Source organism: Vulpes vulpes, chromosome 9, assembly GCF_048418805.1.
Source record: "Vulpes vulpes isolate BD-2025 chromosome 9, VulVul3, whole genome shotgun sequence".
Taxonomy (NCBI): domain Eukaryota; kingdom Metazoa; phylum Chordata; class Mammalia; order Carnivora; family Canidae; genus Vulpes; species Vulpes vulpes.
This window is the reverse complement of record NC_132788.1, coordinates 36,622,882-36,642,135: the sequence shown is the minus strand read 5'-3', so window position 1 is coordinate 36,642,135 and position 19,254 is coordinate 36,622,882.

Below are 19,254 nucleotides of genomic sequence, written 5' to 3'. Positions count from 1 at the left end.
CAGCATGACTAAAGGCGGACAGCTTTGTGACAATACGAAGGATGAAAGACGGGAAAAGTCAGGTAGTATTAATTTAAAATGCACTTTTACATAAAGACAGAAGAACAGTTCTTTCACAAGTGGCATTGAGGAGCTCAGAATGCCATTCCCTCTCCTGGCCCTTGAGTAGATCAGGAAACATTGACTTCAAAGGGCAGCATGAAAGAAAAAAAACCAGGGTAGATCCTGGATTTCTTTAAGGGATGGAGGGAAAATTCTGAGAACATCTGGGGGCATAGGGTAGGATTTTGTCATAAAATAGGCTCTGAGAGCACAGATGAAAGATGGGAAATTAGGAAGAGTGGAGACAGGAAATGGGAGGAATCAAAGAGCAGTGTGAGAAAGGAAAAAAAAAAAAGGCAAACCCAACCAACCAACCAAACAAACAAAAACAAAGAGCAGTGTGGAAAAAAAAAAAAAAAGGAGTAGGACATTATGGGGCAGAGGGAGTACCATAGAGAAAGATCAGAGGATGTATGGCATGTTCAAAAGCTTCCAGTGTTTCACTCCAGCCTCAGCACAGAGAACAAGGCTAGAGCACGGGGGAAGATAATGTGATTCCAGAGCTCATTAATTAATCTGAATATGTAGATTGCTTACAGTTGGTGTAGATGAAGTGAAGACCTGGGACAGCTTACCGGTTAATATCACCTACAGTTCCGGCATAGTAACTCTTCATTACACATGAAGGAAGGCTGAGGCCCATTTATCAAGAGTTATTAAATACACTGTGGCTATTATTAAGGATCAATTAAGTTAATTCTTCAGTTCATTTTTAACATCTGGTGTCCACATTCTAGTGTAGTGTCAAGAAGTCTTGCAACACTAGAGTAGGACTAATGGTCAACAAATTTAGACCATTGAGCTTAGAGTCTGAGTCTGAACAAGTCAACTACAGATAATGGAAACTGATAATAAAATCTTGATGGAAAATGCAAGAAATGCATCACTTTGCCATTTCAAATAATTTGCATGGATACTGTTTATTTTTCCCCTAATTTTCCATTTGACATGGTCTAATAAATAACAAACTGTTATTAATTACTGTTTAAATTGGAAAGCATACTTAAGCTTTGTAACCTTTTAGACTGAAAAAAACAAATACTTATTGTTTTTGATGATGTCTTAAATGTTGTTTCCAGTCTCATCTTTTTATCTTAGTAAAAATTAGCTAACCTAACACTATCTTTCAGGAATGCCTTTTTTTGCAGTTCAAAAACACTTGCTATATGTGCGTAAAAGCTATTTGAATTAAGTATAAAGTTAAAACTTCATGCCTCAAAACTCATTCAAGTCATATTCAAATATGTTTATAATAATTTCCTCTACAAATTCAAGAGTAGAACTATTATCCCTTAATGAGGATCTTTTCAATGGTGTAGTATTCATCACATCATGAGATCTGAGAATGACAAAGGACTATGCCTAGAATTAGAGCTTAAATGGAACAAGTTCTTACGGTATTAAAATGCAGTATGTTGGGGAAAATGAACAGGCAGGAAAGGGACCAGAGAATTTATAGTTGGCTGCCATGATCAGTAAAGAGAACTGGGAATATATATATATATATATATATATATATATATATATATATATATATATAAAATATATTTGCTTTTACCACTATATTCCTGACAACAGTATTTGATGCTTTGGATTTGTAGACATGATCTCAATTTTAAACTATTCTAGAACCCATTCTTCTGATTATAGACCTACAGGGCTAGATATTCCTCAAGTTTACCTAGTTATAGGAGAATTTATTTTCAAATTATTGTGGGAGTGGGAAATGGTTTATTTTTTCCATTCTCTGACCCTGTGTGCTATATTATAGGTCATAGGGATTGAATCAAACTGAATTGTATTTTCCTCCAATGTCTTATGATTGTTATTACCTTTCTTTATTCTTTGAAAGGGGAGAGTATAAACAGAAATTATCCACTACACACAACACACACAGTGACCAAATACAATCTTTAAAATTTTAAATATCATAAAGTTAACAGGGGAACATAATGTTTTTCCCAAATAATACCCCATTATCTTTAATCTTCTCACTGATAGGATACAGAGTAGATGTCTACGATGAAAAATTCCACTAGAAATTTCCTTTGGGAGAGGAGGGCAGTGGATGGTTTTTGTTGTTTGTTTTATATTTGATAGTAGAATAAATTGGAATGTTTCATACCAAGGATTGAGCTAAATTGTTTAATTGCATGTGAGGGATGAAAATGGCTATAAAAATTGTATTGGATTCCAAATCACATTTTGAAATATGGATACTATTAGGAAAGTGTATCCCTCCATTAAAAAAGGATTTAATACACAAATGAAAGAATTTGTCAGTTATCATCTTTTTCCACAAAACTTGAATCAGTTGTACTAAACCCTTCACTCTTTAATTTTCTTAGTCAGCTGCTCCCTGTCTTGGCTTTCCTTGTCACCACACTCCTAACTTCCTGAATTCTTCTTTACCGGGCTCTTCCTCCTGGCTTAACAAATACATCTCTAACTGGCCATTTGTCTTGGAGATGTCATTCTATTTTCTTCAGTTCCCATTATTCCCACACAAGTATTTACAAAAATCAACTTACACTAATCTCACTACCTTCCAGTTTCTTAAGAGAATGCACATCCTAACAATAGGAAAAATAAATTTTTGGAAATTCTGTGCATTACATAGACATAGTTTGGATTTAAATACACTTAAAATGTTTGTAGGATTGTGGCCACCCCAATTGTCATATCTTCTCACTACTTGTATGTGTGTGTACCCTCTGGCTCACTACCATCCAGGCTATGTTATCATATTAAAGGTCCTGAAGTTGTAGCTTCCCAGGACAAATAAACTCAGGCCTCTCATCATCCCCAAGACAAATGAGCCAAGACCTCTGCCTGCTACTCTGCAACTAGTGACATCAAATAGGCCATTAGGACAAAATTCATCAGGGCTCCAATTTCTCTTTGTCAGTCAATTTCTATAATGTTCTTTATTTCCTGGCACCTCACTCAGATCAGCCTGCATGCACTTCCTAAACCACTCTATTTAGGAATTTGTACTATTTATCTCTAACACTTCTTTCCCCTTCTCATTAATGTCTTCCACCAACCATTGAGCCATTTCTTTCCTTCACTGAGAAGTTTGGAAAATGGTTCATAGCCTTACCTTATTTCTAAAGCTTGCTATCACCCTGAGTGGGTTTGTGACATCCCCTTCATGGTTCATCCTGCATTTCCCTCATGAATCACAAAGTCATCTCCTCTTTGCTATATTAGCTAGCTATTTCTACTAAGAGCTTTCCTTAAATAGAGTACAGATTCACCCTGAATAGATTAAAGTAGTGTGACAGTTCGATTGAAAGTATAGGTTTGTCATAAGAGAGATCTAGCTTTGAATCCTGACGCTATAGGAGTAGTTGTTTTAATTTGGACAAGTTATTTAATCTTTGTAAACTGTATTTTTCCCAACTTTAACTTGGAGAGGATATTACTTACCTCAAATGATGGATGATTGAATGACATAATACATAAACCTTCTTGGCAGGTTATTCTTTCATTAATTGCTTCAATAAGCAAAAATTTGAGTACGTGGTACATATTGTACTAGACAGAGTGAAAACAACAGCCAGCAAATACAAAGCAGGGCTGCCTCTTAAAAAGCTTACAGTGGAGGCACCTGGGTGACTCAGTAGTTGAGCATCTGCCTTTGGCTCAGGTCGTGATCCCAGGGGCCTGGGATCCAGTCCTGCATCAAGCTCCCTGTGGAGATCCTGCTTCTCTCTCTGCCTATGTCTCTGCCCCCCTCTCTGTGTCTCTCATGAATGAATGAATGAATAAATAAATAAATAAATAAATAAATAAATAAATAAATAAATCTTTTAAAAAAAGCTTACAGTGTACTGAATAATGTATACATTCTTAATCAAATAATTACTTTAATTAAAGAACATGCAACTTAAAAGTATCATAAGGACTCTAAAGAAAAGGGAAGGTGTGCTCCATAGACAGATGGCAGAGGAAGCCGACTTCGACTGGTTATCCACAAGGCTTTCCTAAAGAGGAGGTATTTAAGCCAAGATCTGAAGATGTAATAGGCATTAACTAGATAAAGAGCTTTTTTTATTTGTTTTGTGACATGAGAAGGAGAGAAGTTTTCAGGTAGAGGAAAGCATGTGCAAAGACCTTATGTTGGAAAGGATCATGTTGGATTAGGAGGATTGAAAACATGCCAGTATAACTCAGATAGTGAGGGAAAGAGCAGGTTCAGATGGGACAAGAGAAATGAGCAGAAATCAGAACATTAAAGCATTTCTATGTATATTAAGGATTTTTGTTACTCTTCTAAGAGCAATGGAGAAGCTATCAAAAAGATTTATACAGAGGCATGGCATGATCACCAAGAGAGTTTATTGCTAGCAGATCTGCTCTAGGAGAAATGCTAAAGGAAGTTCTTTTGGTGGAAATGAAAGGACACTAGAAAATAACTCTAATTCACATGAGTAAATAGAGTACCAGCGAGGGTAATTACATGGGTAAATATAAAATTAAGTATTAAAATATTTTGATCTATTACTTATCTTTTTTCCTATATGATTTAAAAGACAATTGAATAAGCCAATAATTATAAATCTAAATTGGGCACACAATGAATACAGATTTGTAACAATAGCATAACTATGGAAACAGAGCTATTTATAATAGTAAAGCTTTAGTATACAATTGAAACTAAGTTGTTATGGGGCGCCTGGGTGGCTCAGTGCTTGAACCTCTGCCTTTGGCTCAGGGCGTGATCCCAGAGGACTGAGATCGAGTCCCACATTGGGCTCCCCACAGGGAGCCTGCTTCTCCTTCTGCCTATGTCTCTGCCTCTGCCTCTATGTGTGTGTGTGTGTCTCATGAATAAATAAATAAAATCTTTAAAAAAGAACCTAAATTGTTATTAATTTCAACTGGAATAATATAATTGAGATGTTATTACTAAGAAAATAACTCAAAACTTATGGTAAAAAATGACACAAAAGACTTAAAATAGCATACAAGAAAATAGGGATATTTTCTTAGGGGAAAATAAGAAGCAAAATGACAGAAGTTCAGAGCCCCTTTTTAGTAACTATATTAAATGTAAATGGATTAAGCTCTTCATTTAACAAGCAGAGATTAATAGAATGAATATTTTAAATGATCAAACTATATTCTGTGTATAAGAAATTCACTTTAGATTTAAAGACATAAGTTGATATAAAAAGACAGAAAGAGATATTTTATTCAGACAATAGCCAAAAGAAGAGCTGGAGTGATTATATTAACAATGAAAAAAATAAAATTTAAACAAAAATTGCTATAAGAGGTAATGAAGAGCATTATATAATTATTAAAGGAAAAATCTATCAAGAAGTCATAGCAACTATATACACCTAACAATAGAACCCCAAATGTATGAAACAGAAATAAACTTCCACATTTTGGTAAATTTGTTTTTTTGACAATGTTGCCAAGACAATTCAATAATAGTGAACAATAATGCAACAAATGGGGGCATCTGGGTGGCTCAGTCCATTAAGTGTCTGCCTTCAGCTCAGGTCATGATCCCAGGATCCTGGGATTGAGCCTGGCATTGGGAATCCCTATTCACCAGGGAGTCTGCTTGTCTTTCTCCTTCCTTTCCCCCCCACCCCAACTCATACTCTCTCTCTCTCACTGTCTCTCAAATAAATAAATAATATTTTCAAAAAAAATAATGCAACAAATGATGCTGGGAAACTAAATGTCCATATAGAAAAAAAAAAACAAATTTGAACTCCTGCCTCATACCACATATAAAAATTCAAAAATGAATTAAAGACCTGAATGTAAGAGCTAAAACTATAGAAATCTTAGAAAAAATATAGAAATAAATTTTTGTGACCTTAGATTAGGTGGTAGTTTCTTAGATATGACACCAAAAGCACAAACATACAAACAGAAAATAAATTATACTTCAACAAAATTAAAAACTTGGTGTTTCAAGGATATCACTGAGAAAGAGAAAGACCAGCACATTCTCAAGAATGAAAGATAATATTTGCAAGTCATATATATATATATATTAAGAGGTTTTGAATATAAAAAGAATTCTTACAACTCAATAACAACAACAACGACAAAACACCGGATAACCCAATTTAAAAGTGGGCCAAGGATCTGAATAAACATCTCTTCAAAGAAAATACACGAGTGATGAATAAGCAAATAAGAAAAGCAGCTCAGCCTCAGGAATTTTCAATTCAAAACTACAAAAGATATCACTAAAAGATAATAAAAAGCACTGGTGAGGATGCGAGAAATCTCAGCACTCATACATTGCTGGTAGCAATGCAAAGTGGTACAGTCACTTTAGAAAACATTACCCAAATGTTAAACATAGGGTTTCCATACAACCCATCAATACCACTCTTAGGTGTAAACCCAAGAGAAATATAACATAAATCCATGCAAAAAACTTTAATGTATATTTACAACAGCTATATTCATAATAGTCAAAAAGTAGAAACCATCCAAATGTTCATTATTGATGAATGGAAAAACAAATGTGACATGTCCATACAATGAGATGGTATTTTCTCATTAAAAAGAAATGAAGTATGGGTACATGCTACAACATGGATACTTTGTAAACATTATGCTAAGTAAACCAACCAGAAAAGACCACATGTAATATGATTCCATTTATATGGAATTATACGAATTATATAGTTTGTATAAAATTATACCCAAATCTGTAGAGACAAAAAGTAAGTCACTGGTTGCCTGGGCCTAGAGAATTTGGGGGCAAAGAAGGAGTAATTAAGTGCTAAGGGACTGGGATTTCTTTTCGTGGTACCAAGAATGTTCTAAAAGTTGACTATGTTGATAATTATATAGTTCTGCGAATATATCTAAAAACCATTGAATGGTTAAGTGGGTGGATTATATGGTATGCAAATTATATCTAAATAAAGCTGCTGTTTTACAAAACCTCAATATTAGAAAATATCTGAAAGAAACCAGTGAATTTCATTTTATAATAAAACAAAAACTCAATTGTCTATCCCTTAGAAAAACATAGATTGGCATGCTATAGAAATTAAAGCAAAGAAGAAGCAATTTTTTTTCAAAAGGCGCACACACACACACACACACACACACTCAAGCTGGGAGTGACTCTGAAGCATGGTGGATCAGACAAGTCTGTCTTCACAGCATATGGCTGGATCCTGTTTTCTCTTCAAAAGAAATAAAGTGGCAGTTTTTGTTACTTTAGAGGCGATCTGGCCATGACAGGAGGCTTCTTTTGTTCCATGACTAGGTAAATGGGCTGTAATGACTCCAGAGAGATCAATCATGCTTTGTTATATATGCATATTCATTTACATTTTCATTTCCTCATGAATTCATTCAAAATAAATGGAGTATCTATGGTGAGCTGGAGCTATATCAAGGTCACCCTGAGATGAAATAGATATTTTTTGGAATTGCAAGATTGGCTTTCTCCATTCTTCTTCTCTTTCCTGCTTTTTATGCTTACCCCTTCAGTGTCCCCTTACTTCTTTTGTTCAAATGTGTAACGTCCTCCAAACTCAATCCTTCATCTCTAAGAAGTTCTAGGAAAATTATAGAGCTCAAACATTATCACTCTTAGAATAATTTTCTATCTTAAAAAAATAAATAAAAGCTGTAAACCAAAAGAAACACTAAAAGTGGGATTTTGAGCATTAAGAGGGTTTTGTGTATTCATTCATTCAACAAATATAACTTGCCTATTGAGCTCTAGAACTAGGTGATAGAGATTTTTAAAAATGAACCAGACACATGGATCCTGCCCCAATGAAGTTTATTTGTGAATATGGGTGTGGTGTGCATATAAACATACAATCTTGAGGGCACCTGGGTGGTTCAGGGGTTAAGCATCTGCTTTTCGCTCAGGTTATGATCCTGGAGTCCCGGGATCAAGTCCCACATCAGGCTGCCTGCAGGGAGCCTGCTTCTCCCTCTGTCTATGTCTCTGCCCCTCTCTCTGTGTGTCTCTCATGAATAAATAAAATCTTTAAGAAAAATGTATGATCTTGAAATACAGGGCAATGAGTATTTCTAGTTGGTGAGTACCCACTAAACCTTAGGAAATTTTTAAAAATAGAATTGACATGAAACTTTGCTTATATTTTGTCATTTAAAAAACACATTTATATCATAGTAAATATTTGCGACAGGGAAGAGAAAAGGCTGAGGGAAAACTGGGTTTGATGAAAGGTGGACAAAAAAGACATCTGTTGAAAGGTGCGAAGGAAGCAGAAGAAATGTGGCTTAACTGTGGAAGGTCTGTGATCAAGGACCATAGCCTTGGAGGTGAACACAGTTGTGGACTTGCTAATTCCTTCTCTGACCTGCAGAAGTTTAGAATGATTTCCTGGACGTCGATCCACTTTTTATAGACTAACCTTAATTTTCAAAAATTTTAATGGGGTATTCACTGGACTGTCTGAAACCCCAGCGCCACATGGAGCAGGAGAGCTCTCCACACAGATCGAGTCTGGTAGATTTGAGTTCCCCAGCTCAAGGGTTTTCAGGACCTAGACATAAGGTTATTGGATAAGAGCTTGGGGCACTAGAAGGAGCATGGTCCACCTAAATGCATTCCAATTCAAATTTTTTTAAATACTTGCTAGCCTAAGAGGACATGGCTACTAGTCTTGAATCACTGGAATAGAGCTTCCTGTTATCTGAAGAAATACAAACAGGACAAATAATTCAATCTTCTCCATTCTTTCAATGTCACTGGACCATGCCTCACTCAGCCTCCCTTCCCCCACTACTGTGCTCCTCCTAGATAATGCATTTTTCTTCTGATAACTGCCTTTTCTCTCCTCCTTGTCAATTTGTAACCACTCAGTGCAATAATATAAACTAAATTTTAAAGATTAATGTGACCTAATTAAATGAAAACCCATGAAATTGGAAATGACCCATTACTCTTGATTTTCCCCAGAGGCTTTCCATTAAAATGCTTCAAAAAGGTAACTTCCCTGACTCTCCAGGGGGGAAATTCAGTGAAGAAATAGTTCATAAGCAATCTGGGATTCTGACTTTGATATGTTTAGCCCTGTATGTTTTTATAAAACTGGAGGTCTGCATACTTCTCATTTTACAAACAAAATAATACATAAAACCCCTACAACCAGAGAAGCCATTATAATTGGTTGACCTTAAGCAAAAAAGCCTCAGAACAAACTTGTGGATGCTGGTCAGTTGGATATTTCTGGCTAAATGAAGTGCTTTGGCTGTCGCATACAGTGAGAGTTAAGTCAAGAGCGGAAACGCAGTTAATTGTCTTAGAGACACAACAGTTCTTCCCTAGCCTTCCAAGACATCCCTCACTAACCTGGAGTTATATAATGAGTTCAACTAAGTCCAAACACGTCTCTTTACATGGTAAGTTATTCATGGAAAAGTGAGCAAGTACAGAATGACATGAGACGTTCAGATCACTGGATGCCATTGAAATAAATATCTGTCAGTCATTGGCAATGGCTTTTAAAAACAAGCTGCATTTTACATTGCACGGTGTAATAAAGATCACATCACAGCCAACCTATTATCAAAGCTCAAAAACAAATAAATGTACAGCATACTTGCCAAGGCCTTTTCTCAGGTTTTATCATTGCTGACAATAGAGCCGGTGTTGTGAGAACCATGTTAGTTGGCCAATTCACACATGTCATGCTTTGTTCTCTGCCTGAACCTGCTCCTGCATGACTTTTGGACTAATGCTATTTATTTTTGTTGTTATTATTCAATGCAATTTGGCAGAAATGCAGAAATTCTGCAATCATTTAGTCAGTCTCTGAAATTCTTGTGAAATTCTTCCAGGCTGGCAAGAAAAATAACATTTCTGTGCTAAGATTAAAACACCTAAGTGACACATAATTGACCTTGACAGCTTGTATTGTGGAGAAAATTGTGGGGGGATAATCAAGAGACATCATGTCTTGCCTTGACACAGGTACAAGAGCAAACAAAGGAGTATGAGATGCTGGAGGTCAGGAAACACTTCTGGTAGATCTACCTTCCTCAGCAAATATTGTTTGGGCTATCATCATGGCCAAGGCTCTGTGCTTGGCTCTGTGAGGACATGTGAGGATGTATGAGACAAAGGGCCTTCGGCGAATTATACAAGAGATGTATGTGCCAAATTTAGATGCCGTGGATGGGAAAGGAAAATTGGATAGGTACCCAGTTTACCTGGGGCCTAGTCCAGTCTCTGATACTAACCTGTGAGCTCAGGTAAGTGTCTTTACATTGTGCCTCTGTTCCTCACCTTAAATGTCTACAACCAAATTTAGGTGTCATCTCGAAATCAGTTGACCAGTGCACCGAGTTTTCCTGGTGAAAGGGCCTGGCTCAGCAAGGTCCGGATTCTACTACCAGTCAGTGTTCCAAAGGATTCCCTTTCCTCTTAATCTGCCATGAACATTCAACATCTACTCAGAGTTTCTGAATATCTAATGATAAAAGTTGGATTGTGGTAGCTTTATTCAAGAACATGCCATTTAGGGATCCCTGGGTGGCGCAGCGGTTTGGCGCCTGCCTTTGGCCCAGGGCGCGATCCTGGAGACGCGGGATCGAATCCCACGTCGGGCTCCCGGTGCATGGAGCCTGCTTCTCCCTCTGCCCGTGTCTCTGCCTCTCTCTCTCTCTCTCTCTGTGTGTGTGACTATCATAAATTAAAAAAAATTAAAATTAAAAGAACATGCCATTTAGAGGAGAAAATTGTTTTTCTTTTTCTTTTTTTAATATTTTATTTATTTATTCATGAGAGACACACAGAAGGAAAATCAGGCTCCCTCCGGCGAGCCCAATGTGGGACTCAATCCCAGAACCCCAGGATCATGACCTGAGCTGAAGGCAAACGCTCAATCGTTGAGCCACCCAGTTGTCCCAAAACTGCTTTTCAAATACAGTTTTTATAAACTCTCCAAATGTTGAGGTAAATGACACCACTGTGGCAACATCTGAATAGCTCATAGCTAATTCTTCATTTAAAATGTATTGTTATTATTCCATTTCTATTTGTAGAACTACCGTTATATGGTGCGATTCAAGTTCTGGAAAGACCACACGGTCTGCTGGGCAGATACTGTCCCACGAGCACCTGCTGTGGGCGAGGGTGCAATCGCAGACGTCCACTGTCCCCAGGTCTGGGCCACTTTTAGCACAGGAAGGCATGCCACGAGCAAGAAATACGACCTGGGATTATATTCTAAATGTGATTAACAGCTCCCCTCTCTACTTCTCAGCAGTGTAGCTGGAAAGACAGAGTAAGTATATATTTCTAATGCCACTGACTAAAAACGAGGGCCAGCAATTAAATTTATTCCACAACCTAGGAGAAATTCCGAATAAGCAGAAGATAGACAGTGCTAAAGCCTCCAGCTGTAAAAAACCAGTAAAATCTGGCTGCCAGAATGTAGGCAGTCAGTCCTCCGCGCCCCCCCCCCCCTCGTTTTAGAAATATAAGAGATGCCCTAAGATTGCCCCGGTGCTGTGGATTGGAATCTGGCACAGAGGGATTGCGATGAAGCCTCCAAGCTGCCGAAATCCTTCCACCTCCACCTGCACTTTTCTTCTCTTATCCATTCAAGCTTTCAGCTTACAGGAGCAACTGAGAGCAGAAGTGGATTCATGGTGAGGCATTGTATTCAGGGAGGTGTAGACTCTGCCAGTAAAATATTCCAAGCAGAAGTGGGGAGAGGAAGAGCCACCTCGATAGCAGTGCAGTCTATCTTGGCCTAAAAGCTTGCCAACCTCTGCTGTATATTATAATTGGCCAAGATATGAGAGGGCATCCCTATAGAATGGGATCACGGGGAGCAGTAGAGGGGCAAGAAGCAAGACAGGGACAAGACAAGATATTTAGAACCCCAGGGACGACAAAGACAGATGTTGCCTGCTTTGCAATTTCACCATGGAGCAGTAAACCCAGTTCACAGATATGGATCCTATGCTCTTCTGTTCATAATCCCTCTCATGGGACACCTGCGCGGCTCACTTGGTGAGGCCTCCGCCTTCAGCTCAGGTCATGATTCTCTGATCTTAGGATGGAGCCCCAGGTCGGGCTCCCTGCTCAGTGGGAGTCTGCTTCTCCCTCTCCCTCTGCCTCCACTGGCCTGCTCATGCTCTGTCTCTCTCTCTTTCAAATATATATATTCCCTCTCATGCTTTTATCTGATTCACTTTCATTTAAGATTTGAAGTTAATATAGTCATTTTCTTAGTTTACAAAACCTGAAATTATTTTTTTCCCTCAAGATGGTGAGCTAGGCAAGAGTCTTCATGCAAATGCTATATGGGGTATATACTCAACAAAGTCATTTTCATACATCTCTTTCAATTGCAGGTTATGCTAACCCAGAGAAAGTATGTATGACTAACCATTGCAAATAGTACAGGAGAAAAATACTATTTGTATGTTTGTTTTCCTCCTCAGTTGAAAGAAAGGTCACTAACAATTCTTTTCCAACATGAGCAAAATTGTTTCAAATAATCAGCCCATGTTAAAGAAAAATGATTTTGAGACAAATAAAATATTTAAGCCATAAGGTTGGAATGTAAAACAATATCACCAAGATAAAAGAAAATGCCTGTTTATATAGAAAACAGACTTGATATTTTCAATGAGGAAAAAAAACCCAACAGCATTCAAAGGGATTTTAATATGCCTCCGAAGGCAGTGTACCCAAAAAGTGTTTTTTTATCCTTTCATGTAGTCTTTTCGACATCCAAGCGCTACGTTCCCAAAGGTCACATGTGATCTGATTAAGTGGAAGCAAAGAAAGAGGTCAGCTATGAAGTTCACAGAAAGTTCCTAGGGCTGAATGGTCTAGAGCACAGAGAAGTCTTATTAAGGGAGCAACCCAGTTTGGGTCTCTCTAGGTGCTTAATTTGGAGGCTCAGAATCTATCAGCCTCCCTAAAATCACCACGTTCTCAGGGATCTCTGTAACAGGAGTCACTGATGGCACCCAGCACAGTCAGTGGAGTAAGAGGCAGCTTCAGGCTTTGGTACTGGTACTCAATGTTAGGAAATCACATCAGAGAGTTCGCTGAACTTAACAGCCAGCCTAAGCATTTCTAGCTAGCATATAAAAGCATTCCAGAGGTGAAGAATGGCAAAAATGACAGTACTTTTCAAGCTTTGGGTTTTTCCCCCCAAATAAAATGCTATAAAAAACAGTATGCATGTCTTCGTTATTCATTCACTCATTCATTCTTTTTTTTTTTTTTTAAGATTTATTTATTTGAGAGAGAGAGTGAGGGTATGCGAGCAGGGGGGCAAGGGCAGAGAGAGAGGGAGAGAATCTTAAGCAGACTCCAGGCTGAGTGCAGATCCCAACATGGGACTGGATCCCTTGACCCTGAGATGACCACCTGAGCTGAAACCAAGTGGAACACAAAGCCAACTGAGCAACCTAGGCACCCCTCATTCATTCACTCCAACAAATACTTACTAAACATCTACTCTGCATGGGAAATAGGATGGGGCATCAGAAGAGTCCTTATCTTTTAGAAATTTATATCCAAACAGATACACAAGGGGGTTGCTATGAAATAAAGAGAAGTGGAAGGTCTCTGTGAGAGGCCTGGAAGTGTATTTGTACACCACTTGGGCTTCCCATCACACTCTAAAACTTACTGGACTAGAATACGAATGCTAAACCACTTCTTAAAAGAAACGAGGGAAGGGGAAGGGGAGGGGAACTGAAACGGAGGGTAAAGGAAGGGAATAGAAGGAAAGGGTAGGGAGGGGAAGCAGAAGGAAAGGGAAAGGGAGGGAAGCGAAAGAGAAGGGAAGGGAAGGGAAGGGAAGGGAAGGGAAGGGAAGGGAAGGGAAGGGAAGGGAAGGGAAGAAATAACCGTCAAAGTGCTTACTGTCCTAATAGTGAGAAAGTAGCATCATGAACATATAAGTATCATAACAATGGCAAAATGTTCTCAATGTTTACTTTATCATTGTGTTCATGAATTTTCCCCAAAACACAGACTTTAAAATAATGGCAGATCTAGCATCAATAATGAGTTCACAGAGCCAACGACTTACTAAATGGTGCAGGGCATTTGGGATGTTTCACCACATGGTTGGTATTTCCTTTACAATCCACCCTGGCTTAAGCTTAAAAGCCTACTGTGTTTTAAAAATGTTCAAGACCATCAGCGAAGGTGTTGGACTGAATTCCGATTCTTACATTCCATTGCTTTGTGAGCTTCTAACATTCCACTGCTTTTGTGATCCATATTCTGGGTTTCCACTCTCCAAGAAGGAAAGACAGATTTTTATTTGCATTCATCTGGACAATGTGTGTGCTTTAAAATTTCCATAGCTCTACCACTGCTTGTGAACTGTGAAGTGTCTGGAAGCTCAGGCGGTACCTGGATCTACAGAGCTGTGCTTCTGGTTGAAAATGAAGAAAAGCTTCCAACAAAGATCAGAGGGCAAATTGGGTGATTTTGAAACTTAACAGGTCTTCTTATTGCAAACTCCTCAGGAGAGAGAAGGGGCCAGCAAAGTGGAGAAATGAGGGCACAGCCGAAATTAGGCAAGGGGTGTCGGGAGGTGGAAATCAAATCTATTTAAATTTCACAAAATCAGAATGTATAAAGTGAACCTAGCCACCACTAGTGTTGCTCAAATTCCATTCTGAGACTTAGTCATTAATATTTAGCATTTTTTGTGATTATTTTATAGACATGATGTCATTGTTTCAGAGTGTTTTACTAATCACCAATGACACAGTTGCCAGAGAGCAAAGTTACAATGTAGTGATGTTATGAGTGGAAAATGCTGCAATTGTGGTGGGGATGGGGGTGGGGAGAGAGAAGTTCAGATTAAGTTCAAGGCACTTCACTTGGATTTTCTGGGTGAACCAAATCTAGACTTCTCGGGGGGTTCTACATCTTAGAACCATGTTTAGAAACTCCCCGTTTTATTGTTTTAAAAAAATACCTATAAAAGTTAAAGCTTCTGAAATGGGGATCTTGGGGAAAGGGAATAAAACCACAGACATTCCAGCAAAAACAACCTTCTTCTTTTTGACAACTCCAGGTTTAGACATTCCTTAGGTTTATTACCACAAAGCAGACCAGGCTGGCAAAGGAGCCAGCAGGCCCCACGGTCCTTCTGTGCAGCGCGCTTGCAACAGCTGCTCTGACTAACGCACCTCCCGGGGGTGATGGATGTGCCCACTGCCGGGGAAGACCCAGGCGGATGCAGATGTTGCTGCATGAGGAGGTGATATGCATTTGTGATCTGAGGCTCAAAGTGGAGCTGCCAGGGCATGTGTGATGAATGGAGACAGACTCTGTGAACATTCTTGGCTGGGCCACGAGAGAGGGACCTGGGATGTGTAAACCTCAGACCCTGGTATGGATTTTTGCTTGAGAGCTGCTGTTCTTTTCCCTTCCTTCACCCAAAACCTCGACACTGCTTTCGATCTCTCATCTACTCACCTTATTTCATCCCGGCTTTAGCTGCTCTAATGATGGAGCTTGATCAAAGGCAGAGGCATACTCCTCTGGTAGGAAGGCAGTTCAGACTCTTCTGCAGATTTTGAAGTGGGACTTGGTTAAGTGAAATGTGGAATGGTGGGGAAACTATCCCATGCATAGATGCTGAAGAAAGATACCCTGAGTTGTTGCATGAAAAGAAGCACAAACTCACCTAGGTCTTTGTTTCTTTGTTCAGAAGGACTCTCTGTTCCTGTTTTCCTAGCACTGGGGATCACGAGGAGATTTAATTATACTGGACTTTCTCTCCACTCATCAGCAGAAAAGTGCAGAATAAATGTATGCGTATTAGAGATTGTTAGGGGTTAGAGGCTGAGAAACCAGTTGCTCTAATTATGTGAATATCTTCTTTCCCAGAGACACACTTGAATAGAGATTACAGAAACTCTGAAATAAAGCAAACACCAGCTACAGAGCAACTTCTGCCTCAAGAAACCTCTCCTTTCAGATGTTTGCAATTGTGATAGCAGGTACGTCGTGTTAGGTTTAGTGTGATGTGTGCCTGGTAATGAAACTATTTAACCACCGCCACCCCCGCCCCCAGCCTGGTAATCATACCACCAACTAAACCTACTGTGAAGAGTTATAAAAATACACAGAGAAAACTGATAACTAACTAAGCAGAATAGATAGGAATCATACTATTTATTCCCCAAACTTCACACAGCTTACACAAAAAACACTTTGGATAAATCACATATATTCCTGAAACAAATGTGACTAAAAGAAGCCAAGGATTCTGAAAAGTAACAAGACAATCAGAAAATACCAAAAAGACAATGGATAGGGAGAAAGATGTTTAGGCAAAACTTCATAAATCCCACATCTCAAAAGAATCTCTTAAATGGAAAAATAATTTAATCTATAACTTCAAAATAAATAGTACTTTCTCATTTAAAAGCACATAGCTTGTTAAATGATAGCAAATTAACATACATATAATTATTTTGCTAGCGTGCTAGTTGTAGGGCTTCCTCTTGCCACTTCTCCATGACCCTAGGTGGCATTCATAGATTTGGGTTTTATCTTTGTCTCTGGTAGCTTTTTACAAATGGCTTGTAAGTTTAATTTCTGAGTGGAGGTTTTCTTAATTTCTCATCTATTGCATTGGTTTCTAGAGATTCCCGAGGTCAGGCAAGTAAGGCATTCACCTATAGCACAAGATTCAAGTGATGTCAATAAATGCAGTAATCAAGGTAGGTATTTTAATACAGTATTTTAAACAATGAAAATTAATGCAAAAGATTCATAATGAACCAAATGTCCACATTCTAAATAAAGATGGGATCTATTCCTGTACTGAAAGAATCGGCCTCCCAATCGTCACCTAATTCAGGCCCTGCTTGTTAAAAATATTTTTGCTTGTTTATGGAACACCTGGGTGGCTCAGCGGTTGAGCACCTGCCTTTGGCCCAGGGCGTGATCCTGCAGTCCTGGGATTGAGTCCCACATCGGGTTCCCTGCATGGAGCCTGCTTCTCTCTCTGCCTAGGTCTCTGCCTCTCTGTGTGTGTGTCTCTCGTGAATAAATAAATAAAATCTTTTTTAAGAAAAAGAATATTCTTGCTTGTTCATTGAGTGATAATATCACCCATTATATTGGCCAACCAGAACACTATCACCGACAGATGTAAGTTGCATGTTTTTGCATCCTACACAAACACCTATGAAGTGAGGAATTCGAAGGAAGGAGTGAAGAAGGGAATGGGAGAAAGAAGGATGGAAGAGATTTAGAGAATATTAAAATTGTGTTTTAAAGAAATTTCTCAGAATCTTTTTATTAGCATTATTTCCCAGTCTCCCCTCCATATCTATCAATAAAGGTGATAAACAATCCAGTAAGGTTGCCTTAGCCAAGACAGAAGAGTTCCCATTCAAGCCAGATCTTAAGATAATGCAGGAAAAGGGGTGTTAAATATGAATGGCAGGTAAGAGAAAGAGTGCTCTCTATCATGTACCATCCTTCTCTACGTGTTTCATTTATCAGTCTTGGGGTGCATGGCCCCTGAGAACCATTCATACTGCTCTGAGAGAAATGAACTTGGTACTCTTGACATAATATTTTCCATTTCAAAATCAGGACTTCTAGAAAAAATGTTAGTGTGAAGAGGTCAGACAAAAATGTTTTGTCTGATAACCTTATAAACGTTGGAGGGCTTCGACATGGAGTTAATTGTGAAATGTTTAAATTTCACAAATGTCTACAACTCAGACTCATGAAGTTATAAGTAGGGCAAATTGTTCAATCAGTTGGAGGATGTCGAGGGGCGGCCCAAGCAGGGTAGGGCAAAAGCTAAGTCAGCTTTGGAAAACACCCATTGGCCAGTTCCATCATATCAGCTACCCAAGGCCATCTGCTCTCTTCCTATGTCTCTCAAGTCTATGTTACATCCCTAGCTTTGTGTGCAGCCTGTGAAATGAGCTCTCTCCAAAGCTTGTCCAGACGAAGGATCATTTTTCAAATACCACATACATTCAAAACATGTGCAGCAAATGCCAGTTTGAAAAGCCCAGATCAGCAGGAGATGGCATCCTGCACTTAGAGACAGATCTAAAGGGACTGTAGGAGAACAAAACCTTATACATGAGCTTCTCTGCTAAGAAGCATGTTAGGTTCAGAATGGTAATAGAAAAATGTCTTTGCTGGTAAGTCCAACAGGCTTCTCCAGGGAAAAGTAAAGCAACCTGTGGCTATGTGTTTTGCTCTGGTGCACAGTTCTGGGTGATTCTATGAAAATCCATATATTGGAATTTGTGGGTGGGAAACTTCAGTGATGGCTATGAAAGCTCACATTCCCGCAGAGGCTGCCTCTCACTAGTGACTGGTGCTCATCGATGAGTACCTCAGAGGATAGTGTGAGGTTTTGAAATCACAAAGTCTTAAATTTCTAATTATGTTAATTATTAAATGTCTTACTGTGGACAAATTATTTCAAATCTTTGAATACTTCTCCCTTAAAAAAAAAGAGTTGTAAGATTTTGCCTAAGTATAACTGAGCTAATAATGTGAAATCACATAGTTCATTTCTTTCTTTGTTACTAGGTACTCTCAAAGGTTTGAATGATTCAGCCTCCTGAAACTTTAAAGACCTCAGACTTTTAATTTGTTAGAGACCAATGATAGAAATAGAACTATTTACTATAATAACAGCAGCACTGATACCATATCTTCAAGAGAACAAGTAACACCCAACAAAAGAGGAAAAAGTCCAAACACATACTGAAAATATTTTACCTCACTATGTAAGCAAAGATATTCAAATTCAGGAGGAAACTTGTTTTTTTTTTTCCCACTTGTGAAACTAAAAGTTGTAGTTTAAAGATATTATTAAATGCTGATAGGTGAGTGATGAAATAAAAATCTTATTTTGTATATTCCAGAGGCAATGGTTTTCACAAACTTTTGAAAACATTCTGAAAATAAATATCAAGAAACTTACATTTTTCTTACCTTTTTGACTCTTGGGAATATGAGAGTATAATCTGCAATCAAAATTTGAATCTACCACACAATGGTATTTATCTCACAAATGATCTAAACGCAAAAGGGAGAGAATGGAAATTTGTGTACAATATCAACAAAATAGTTAAGCAAATTATATCTCTTCCTGCGTGGAATAATATTCTGCATTCATTAGGAAACTA